Here is a 9,051-nt window from a genome sequence, read left to right on the forward strand (position 1 = left end):
ATACACGCTTTAAAAAAATACTTAAGTATTCAAAAAAAGTATAAATTACAATTACATTTTCTTATTAATATTTGTTTTGCCACCCCCCCCCCCAAAAGAAAAATGAATTTTAGAAATATATATCAATATGTAATATCAATATTAGTGGAAATAGCAGATCTACAAGCTCACAACATTATGAGCTTGTAGATCTGCTATTTTCACTGTATGTGAACTAACTTTTTTGTAATGAATATTATAAGATTTTGTCAAATCTGTATAGGTATGTGTAGGTATGTGTATTATACAATTGGGGTGGTTATATTTTGTCTCCCTGCTCTTCTATTGTGTGAGACATGACACAGGTGAGACATGACCTTTGACACTATCCTGTTTCTGGTTTGACAAAAATGTTGACCTGAAGGTCAAGATTCAATGTATCCAAAGATTCAAATCTTTGAATATATATATTTTTTTTTAAAGCAAACATTTGTAACTCAAGTCTTTGCTTCTGGGGGGTCCCTGGAACGAAATAGATTTCTTTTAGATGGGGTCCATGGCCAAATAGTAAAAGTATATCTGCTATTTTTGAATAGCCATAACAATCTAAAAATGACACGGATACTTTCCCGGTCTTAATGGCTTAAGAGGTGTCGTGGTATTTTGTCTTTAAAACAAAAAATGTTGTTTTCATTGTGATACCCATGAATAGGAACACAAATAAACATGCTGTGAAGATGCACGCGGCCCACCCATCTGACCACTTGACACGGCACCCCTCGGCTTTGCGTTTCATTTCAAATTCCGCATACAAGACGCACCATTGTGTTTTGAATAGCTTGGCTAACTTAAAGGGTAGCTTGGCTAACTTAAAGGGGAATTTTGGACCACGGTTTTCTTACCTTTTCTATGATGGTTATGATATCCTAGGATGAATGGTACAGTAGAACAATTTCACAACTCCATCCCGGGTCCGCCCAAAGGCTTTTTAGATCTGACGTTCATAGTGACAGAACACTATGCAACGTGATTGTCTTGAATGCGCCCCACCGGAAGTCTCGCTAGACGAGATTGAAAACCGTGGTCAAAAATTCCCCTTTAACTGGTCATCATCATCCCTCACACTTCACCAGGATGCAACACTGGTAAACTATTCAGGGTAAGCCACCTGTTTACATAAATACGTTTTAATTTTCACAGAACAAGACACAATTTACATTATTTACTATCTACAGTATTGATAATACACAACACTGATCCGATCACTTGCAATTAACAGTGTGGATGGTCGTGAACGTGGTATTTGAGGAGTGTTGGTTTGCAGTCTGAACCAAGCCCTAGAGCATTGGTTCTCAAAGTGGGGTCCGGGGACCCCCAGGGGTCCTTGTGGGGGTACCAGGGGGTCCCCATCAAAATGTGTTAATATAGTGTCACAATCATTTTAACCACTTTAACCATATTTTATACTTGGCTATTCAAAAATAGCAGAGATACAAGCTCATAGTGCGGCACCTATGAGCTTGTACTGTTTGTTTATCTGCTAGTTTTGACACATTTTGACAATTTGTGCAAATCTTTATATATATATCTATATATATTTATATATATATATATATATATATATATATATATATATATTTTTTTTTTTTTTTTTTTTTTTTTTTTTTAAAGCAAACATTTTTAACTCAAATCTTTTGCTTCTGGAGGTCCCTGGCACGAAATATTGTTGAGAACGGGGTCCGCGGCCAAATACATATGAATTTGGGGGTCCTTGGCACAAAAAGGTTTGAGAATTACTGCCCTAGAGTCTACTCAGTCTCGTGTGGCCAGCCCTCCAAACCTCGCTCCTGGGATCCGAGGTTAACTCTCCACATGATGAAATGGCTCTGCTGCTTTGAACTGTATGTGAGGTCCTGTTGTCCTTGTAACAGAATGTGTCAGTAAGTAGTAAGTATAGACAGACAGTGTTGCATGTAGGCCTACTTTTGTCTCATGAAGTTTTTACCTGACTCACTTGTACTGGTCAATGCCTTAATTCTTGTTGTGCTATTACTCTATCGTGCCTTGTTTTAACTTGTTTTAACTTGATTGTTTATATGTGTGGTCCATTGTACAGCACCTTGTAACATTGTTTTGAAAGGTGCTTTATAAATAAAATGTACTTACTTACTTACCTACCTACCCTTTGTCACCAACACAAATTCCTTTAACCGTACCGTAACATTTTATCCCAATTTCTTGTACTTGGGGATTAAAGTTGTTCCACATCACATCTCATGTTGTAGATGTGCGGTGAAACAATCAAAATCTTTCAATTACAATTTCAGCATTTCACAGATGCTGAGTGACTTACACTGTGCAAGATGAAGAGTAAGTAAGTACTCAAAGTCGCTTTACATAAAAGAAAATGAAGGAAACAACTTTCTTAAGAAAGAAATTAAAACAATAAAAAGATAAGTGCTAAACTAAACAATAAAATTGAGGCATGGGTTGAGACATCTTAACTCAACCTCAACTGGGAAAAGCTGTCTTGAAGAGATATGAACCCTAGTCAACAAACAGGGTAGATATAGTCACATAGAAAGTGTGCAAAGAGAAAAGTTTAAGTGCTCTTAACTAAGTAACGAAGGCAAACATCAAATCTAGCATCTGTCTAAACATGCAATCTAAATAACAGTTACATGTATAGATCTCTGACTAAATCTGTTGGAGTAATAGCAAAGAAAATAGCAAAGAAAATAGTTTAGCAAACATTGGCCTCCTTGTGGCGCTAGAACCAATGTGAAAGTTTTTAGCTGCACACAGACGGACACACATGTGCGGACGGACAGGGGCGAAATCATAGTCTCGGCCACGCCTTCGGCCTGGCTGAGACAAGAAATAGGCGACGAGAAGTGATACGAGGATTGAGGAGTGCAAGGGCGATGTAGAGCAGTGGTTCTCAACCTTTTCGGGATCACGGCCCACTAGAACATTTCAAAAAAGTCTGCATGTATTTTCAGAGCATGTTTATTTTAATTATCAATCAGTCGATTGTGTTTCTGGCTTGGATTTTTGGTACCACTTTTAAACAACATTTTCAAGGCTTTAAAGAAAAATAAATGTTGGAGTGAGGGAGCGTAGTAGTGAAGGAGTGAGGGAGTGTGGAAGTGAGGGAGCTAGTGAGTATGGTAGTGAGGTAGTGTAGTGAGGGAGTGCAGTGAAGGAGTGAGGGAGTGTGGTAGTGAGGGAGTGAATGCCCCTATAGGGCTTCACAGACAGGAAGGAGAGCATAAACGCTGGCTGAGCCTCTGTGATGTTTCTCAAGTGCTTAACTGCTCAATCTCTCTTAAAATAATTACAGCTGAAAGGACCTGATCCATCATGACCCCCTCCCCTCCCCCCCGGGTTGGAAATTGCCCTCAGATGGGCACAGAGAGAGAGAGAGAGAGGATACATTTGCTAACGATTACCACTTTATTCTTAAGAATTATTTCTTCTTCTATATTATATGTATGTGATCAAATTAATTCAATGGTAATACCAGTAATACAATGTGAAATAATGTCTCACTGGTGGTATTAGCTGTGTGTGTGTGTGTGTGTGTGTGTGTGTGTGTGTGTGTGTGTGTGTGTGTGTGTGTGTGTGTGTGTGTGTGTGTGTGTGTGTGTGTGTGTGTGTGTGTGTGTGTGTGTGTGTGTGTGTGTGTGTGTGTGTGTGATGAACAAATAGCTGAAACCATGTCCCACATCTTAAATGGGTGCCATGTATACAGGGGACTCTACATAAGTAGGCATGACAGAATAGTGGATTTGATATCTAAAGATATCACTTCTATTTTCAGGTCCTCCATCATGCTGTATAAGCATTCTACTGTGAAGCCGAGCATGTTTAACCTGTGTAACGATGATTCTGTGTTCTCTAACATTTCAGCTAACACCCCTGATGTCATTGTTGTTAATGAAAACCATAGGGAGGTGTTCATTCTCGAGGTCGGCTGTACTTTTGATTACAGCTTAGAGGAAGCCTTCCTAACCAAAGTGCTAAAATATCATCAGCTAGAGCAGACCATCTCTCAGCTAGGCTACAGATGTAAACTTTTGGTTTATATCTTTGGTAGTCTAGGGCACGTGCACAAGTTGGTTGTAAGAGGCCTGCAAATGGCCGGCCTCTCCAAAAGGAGGGCTAAACAATTAGCAAGGTACTGCTCAATATCAGCTATTATAGGAAGCCGCTCAATTTGGAGGAGGCGTTGCTTCCTTTACCCATGATTGTTGCCCGCTGTGTTTGTCAAGTATGCCATCTTTTGTTTTGTATGTAACGTTGCTCTGCTTTACATGCGCTTTGTAACTAACTGTTTTCCCTTCATCTAACTGCACTGGCAGTGTTTATGTCCTTTGTACTCCTGTACTTCTCATTATGTGGACATAAATAAATATTTCAAATGTGTGTGTGTGTGTGTGTGTGTGTGTCCTCCACCTAATAAACAGCTGTAGAACCACTATCTGACTATATAGCCTCATTATACTGTGTAGAATGTAGACCAAACAGATTTTCAAGCTTTTTCCTCCTACTCACCATCTCCTACACACTCTTAACAAATACAGACATCTCACACACACACACACTCTCATTGTAGCTCTTTACAACCGGCCGGTCTGAAAACGGAGTACTTCTTGACCTCACGATGATCAGATAAAGACGATGGACTTGGAGCCAAAAAATGTGTTTAATCAAAGTTCAGAGCTACAGTCCAGGTCTCTTCTGCTTCCGTGCCTTTGTGAAGAGATCTAACACACGTCTGCGTCCTGAACCACTTCCATTCACGGACCTCTACTTAGTGGCTTTTAGCATTAAGCTGCCCTAAGCCCAGAGACTTTGATACTAAGCTGAATTGTAAGTAAGATATCTGATTATGGGTGAGCTTCTATTAAATAAATACCAGGTATTTTTCTTCAACTTACTGAGCGTAGTGGTACATTAGCCAGTTCAAACGGCTCTCACTGTGCAGCATACCAACTTAACCACTTGAACCCCAACATCGCCCCCTAATCTGGGGGGAACATTCGCCAGAAACAGCCGATCTACAAGGTCACAGCACCTACTGTGGTGACTCAAATGTTCACTAATAGAGACTTTGATCAAATCCAAGTTTTTCCAAACTGATTAGAAAACGTTGCACTTTTTGAAAAAATATTTGTCAAAACTTTGGTAATCGGTGGTCATCGGACGGGTTCCAGCCGCATCGAGTTAGGCATCGAGTTAGGTTCCCAAACTGATTTTGGGGGTCCCCAAATTATTTTGGTGGGTCCCCAGATGATTAGCTTAATGTGCAACATTGTTTTCTCACTCAACATTAAACAAACAACATACATACAAAGTTTTAATTTAATGACGTTTAAGACCTTTATAAAACCAAATTGTCAAAGATTACATAAGAAAGAGTTTGAGAAAATAGCCGATCTCGCACTGCGAGGCGTTGTGAGCATGTAGTTTGGCTATTTTCACAATATATATCTGTGGAACCGAGTCAAACTATACTGTAAATGCCATGCCTACAATTCCAAGTGCTTGTGCAAGTTCAAATATGATTATTTTGGTGGGGTCGCGGCCTGAAAAGTTTGGGAATCCTTGGAGTAGAAAACACTTTTGACTTGAAACTTTCTTCAATTGGCTAAGACCTGCCCAAGTCAAATAAACGTTTCGTGTCATTCGCACCAGTATGCAGTAGGCTTTTACAGTGGGCTGAAATCTAATCTTAAGCCATTGATGAATGCTCACTTCGTGCCGCGCTATGAGCTGGTATAACTGCTATTTTTGAATAGCTAAAGTATAAAATAATGGTTAAAGTGGTTAAAATCTAAAGTGACACAGATGTTTTCCCGGTTTTAAAGGGTAAAAACTAAAAAACTAAAAATGCATGATTTTTGTGTTGGAACAGTAACGCAGCTGTATTTATGACATATGTTGAGAATGAATGTCTTAAAACATAAGCTTCACGTTTTAAGCCAGTGCGGGCCTCAAAGCAACGTTAATATTAAGGTCAGATAGAAACGTAACCTTCTGTTTCCGACCACAAGCTGTAATTTTTTACGCCACAAAGTAGAGGGGAAGCAATGCTCGCAATCCAAGTGAGGTTGGCTGACGTCTCTTACATTCATGATTACCATCAACAACGTGTCTTTAAAAGACCATTTGGAAATGGACGTATTTTATTTTTTAATTCTTTTTACATTCAAGTATTTTTGGGGGCATTTTGGAGTCCTAACGTCTTTCAGCTCATTCATTTTCCTCATTCTCCTCCCCCCCCCACACCCCCCCCCCCTTTATGGGGGGGGAGAAAAGTGGATTTCTGTCTGGGCATCTGCCTCCGAGAATACATTTCTATTTATAAGCAAACTGCGTAATCTCTGCATTAGCTGCAGTACTGAGGATGAATACAAGGACTCTCGCCCCAGGTCAAATCCGGCAACCTCGGACTGGTTGCCACCAGGTATTCATAAACGTAACCTCAGTAAAACTATGCCTAAACCTAACCTTATTCCTAATCTTAACCTCAGTAAAACTATGTCTAAACCTAACCTTATTCCTAATCTTAACCTCAGTAAAACTATGCCTAAACCTAACCTTATTCCTAATCTTAACCTCAGTCAAACTATGCCTAAACCTAACCTTATTCCTAATCTTGACTTCAGTAAAACTATGCCTAAACCTAACCTTATTCCTAATCTTGACTTCAGTAAAACTATGCCTAAACCTAACCTTATTCCTAATCTTAACCTCAGTAAAACTATGCCTAAACCCAACCTTATTCCTAATCTTAACCTCAGTAAAACTATGCCTAAACCCAACCTTATTCCTAATCTTAACCTCAGTAAAACTATGCCTAAACCCAACCTTATTCCTAATCTTAACCTCAGTAAAACTATGCCTAAACCTAACCTTATTCCTAATCTTGACCTCAGTAAAACTATGCCTAAACCTAACCTTATTCCTAATCTTGACCTCAGTAAAACTATGCCTAAACCTAACCTTATTCCTAATCTTAACCTCAGTAAAACTATGCCTAAACCTAACCTTATTCCTAATCTTGACCTCAGTAAAACTATGCCTAAACCTAACCTTATTCCTAATCTTAACCTCAGTAAAACTATGTCTAAACCTATCCTTATTCCTAATCTTGACCTCAGTAAAACTATGCCTAACCCTAACCTTAACCTCAGTTAAAACAAATACAAGAATACAAGAACCACTGAGGGTGAGCGGTCGGTCCGCGGAGAAAATGGGGGCGAGTACTTTTTGGGGGCGAGTCTTCCGGTTCACCCACTCTGTAAACCTAGTGATGTGACAACAAAGCTGATTCTGATTCATAATTGTTGCTATCGGGCAGATACCTCGTATCTCCATATTTCAACTTTCGAATAAACGTACTTTTTACGTAAACTAACGCCCTGATACTTCATCGTAAAAGAGTGTCGCACAAAAGTAGTCAAAATAGCCGATGTACAAGAAACATATAAGAAACGAAAGAAGCTTGTAGATCGGTTATTTTCACTATTTCAAACAGTTTTTAAAATAATAATAAAAAAGTTATTTTTTGGGGACATACAAGGTTTTCACCCGACAGCGACGATACCAGACAGGGAGCCAGTGGTGGAAAGTAACTAAGTACATTTACTCAAGTACTGTACTTAAGTTTTGATCTCCTTCCCACCTGATCTCCTTCCCACCTGCCCCCCACCCTCTTCTTCTCCCCCCCCCCTCTTCTTTCTATGGAAACTAACGTTGCGATGGGAACGATGTACAAAAAAGAATTTCACCCACTTTTTTACCTTGTAAACCTGTGATGTGACAATAAAACTGATTCTGATTCTGATTCTAAGCACAATTTTGAGGTATTTTTACTTTCTTCAGTATTTACAATTTTCAATTATTTTACTTCTACCCCACTACATCTCGGAGGAAAATATTGTACTTTTACTCCAATGCAATTATATGACTTTAGTTACTAGTTACTTTGTAGATTTTGATTATTATTACAAAACACACTAACCACTTCAGCTGTATATATATTTCGGCCATTTGAAAATGGCAGATTTACCAGCTTGTAGATCGGCTATTTTCAAAAGATTTTTTATCCATTTTGTACTTGTGAAATGGGACATTCTGCACAATGAGTACTTTTACTTTTAGTACTTTAAGTATATTTTGATGCCGATAACAGAGCATATCCATAGTACAGTATTGATACTTTTACTTAAGTAAAACATGCAAGTACTTTTGTCATCACTGGAGAGCACTGCAAAGAAGGTCAACTCCAGCCAATAAAACCGCTGGTAGGACGGACGCAGGGAGAGGGGGGGGGGGGGGGTTCTTCCTGTGGGAAAAGGGGGGGGTGAGTGGGGGTCTGGGTGGTGGGGGGGGGGGGGGGGCGCTCAGTCAGGACACACTGGCATCTCACGGAAGAGAGGGTTGGGGTGGTGGGGGCAAGAGGGCATTTTATTCTTTCTTTTCCTCAGTCGTCTCTAACTCCTCAACGCCCTACTGCCCTCAGCTCCTCCCCTTCCGCGAGGAGGCGGCAGGCTTTCCAGGAGGACTTTTTTTTCCCCCTCTGTCTGTCACCCTGTGTGTGTGTGTGTATGTGTGTGTGTGTGTGTGTGTGTGCGCGTGCGCGCGCGGGCACTCTTGCATTTCTGTGTGTGTCTATGTCTCAGTAGATTTGAGCATGCATGCATGTACGTGTGTGCGTGCGTGTGTGTGTGTGTGTGTGTGTGGGGGGGGGGCTTTTTGAAGCTGAACAGAGTGGAACCTCTCACATTGTCTCCACTAATGCCCCGCACCGCCACCCCACCCCACTCTCCTCTCCCACCCTCCTTTCTCCAGGGACAAAGAATGCCCTGAATGCCTGGCGTCTCCTGTAGTGTCAAATGACTTGAAGAAGAAGCAATGTGATGAAGAAGGAGCAGGAATCACCATCTAACCATCATTGGAACCAGCGAGCCGGTCTTCATAAGAGGTATCACTTTGTCAGCAAAACAAACAAACAAACAAACAAATCGTTGCTGTCGGGCAGAAACCTCTTATCTCCATGTT

The sequence above is a fragment of the Gymnoscopelus braueri genome, assembly GCF_963280865.1.
Source record: "Gymnoscopelus braueri genome assembly, chromosome: 20".
Taxonomy (NCBI): Eukaryota; Metazoa; Chordata; class Actinopteri; order Myctophiformes; family Myctophidae; genus Gymnoscopelus; species Gymnoscopelus braueri.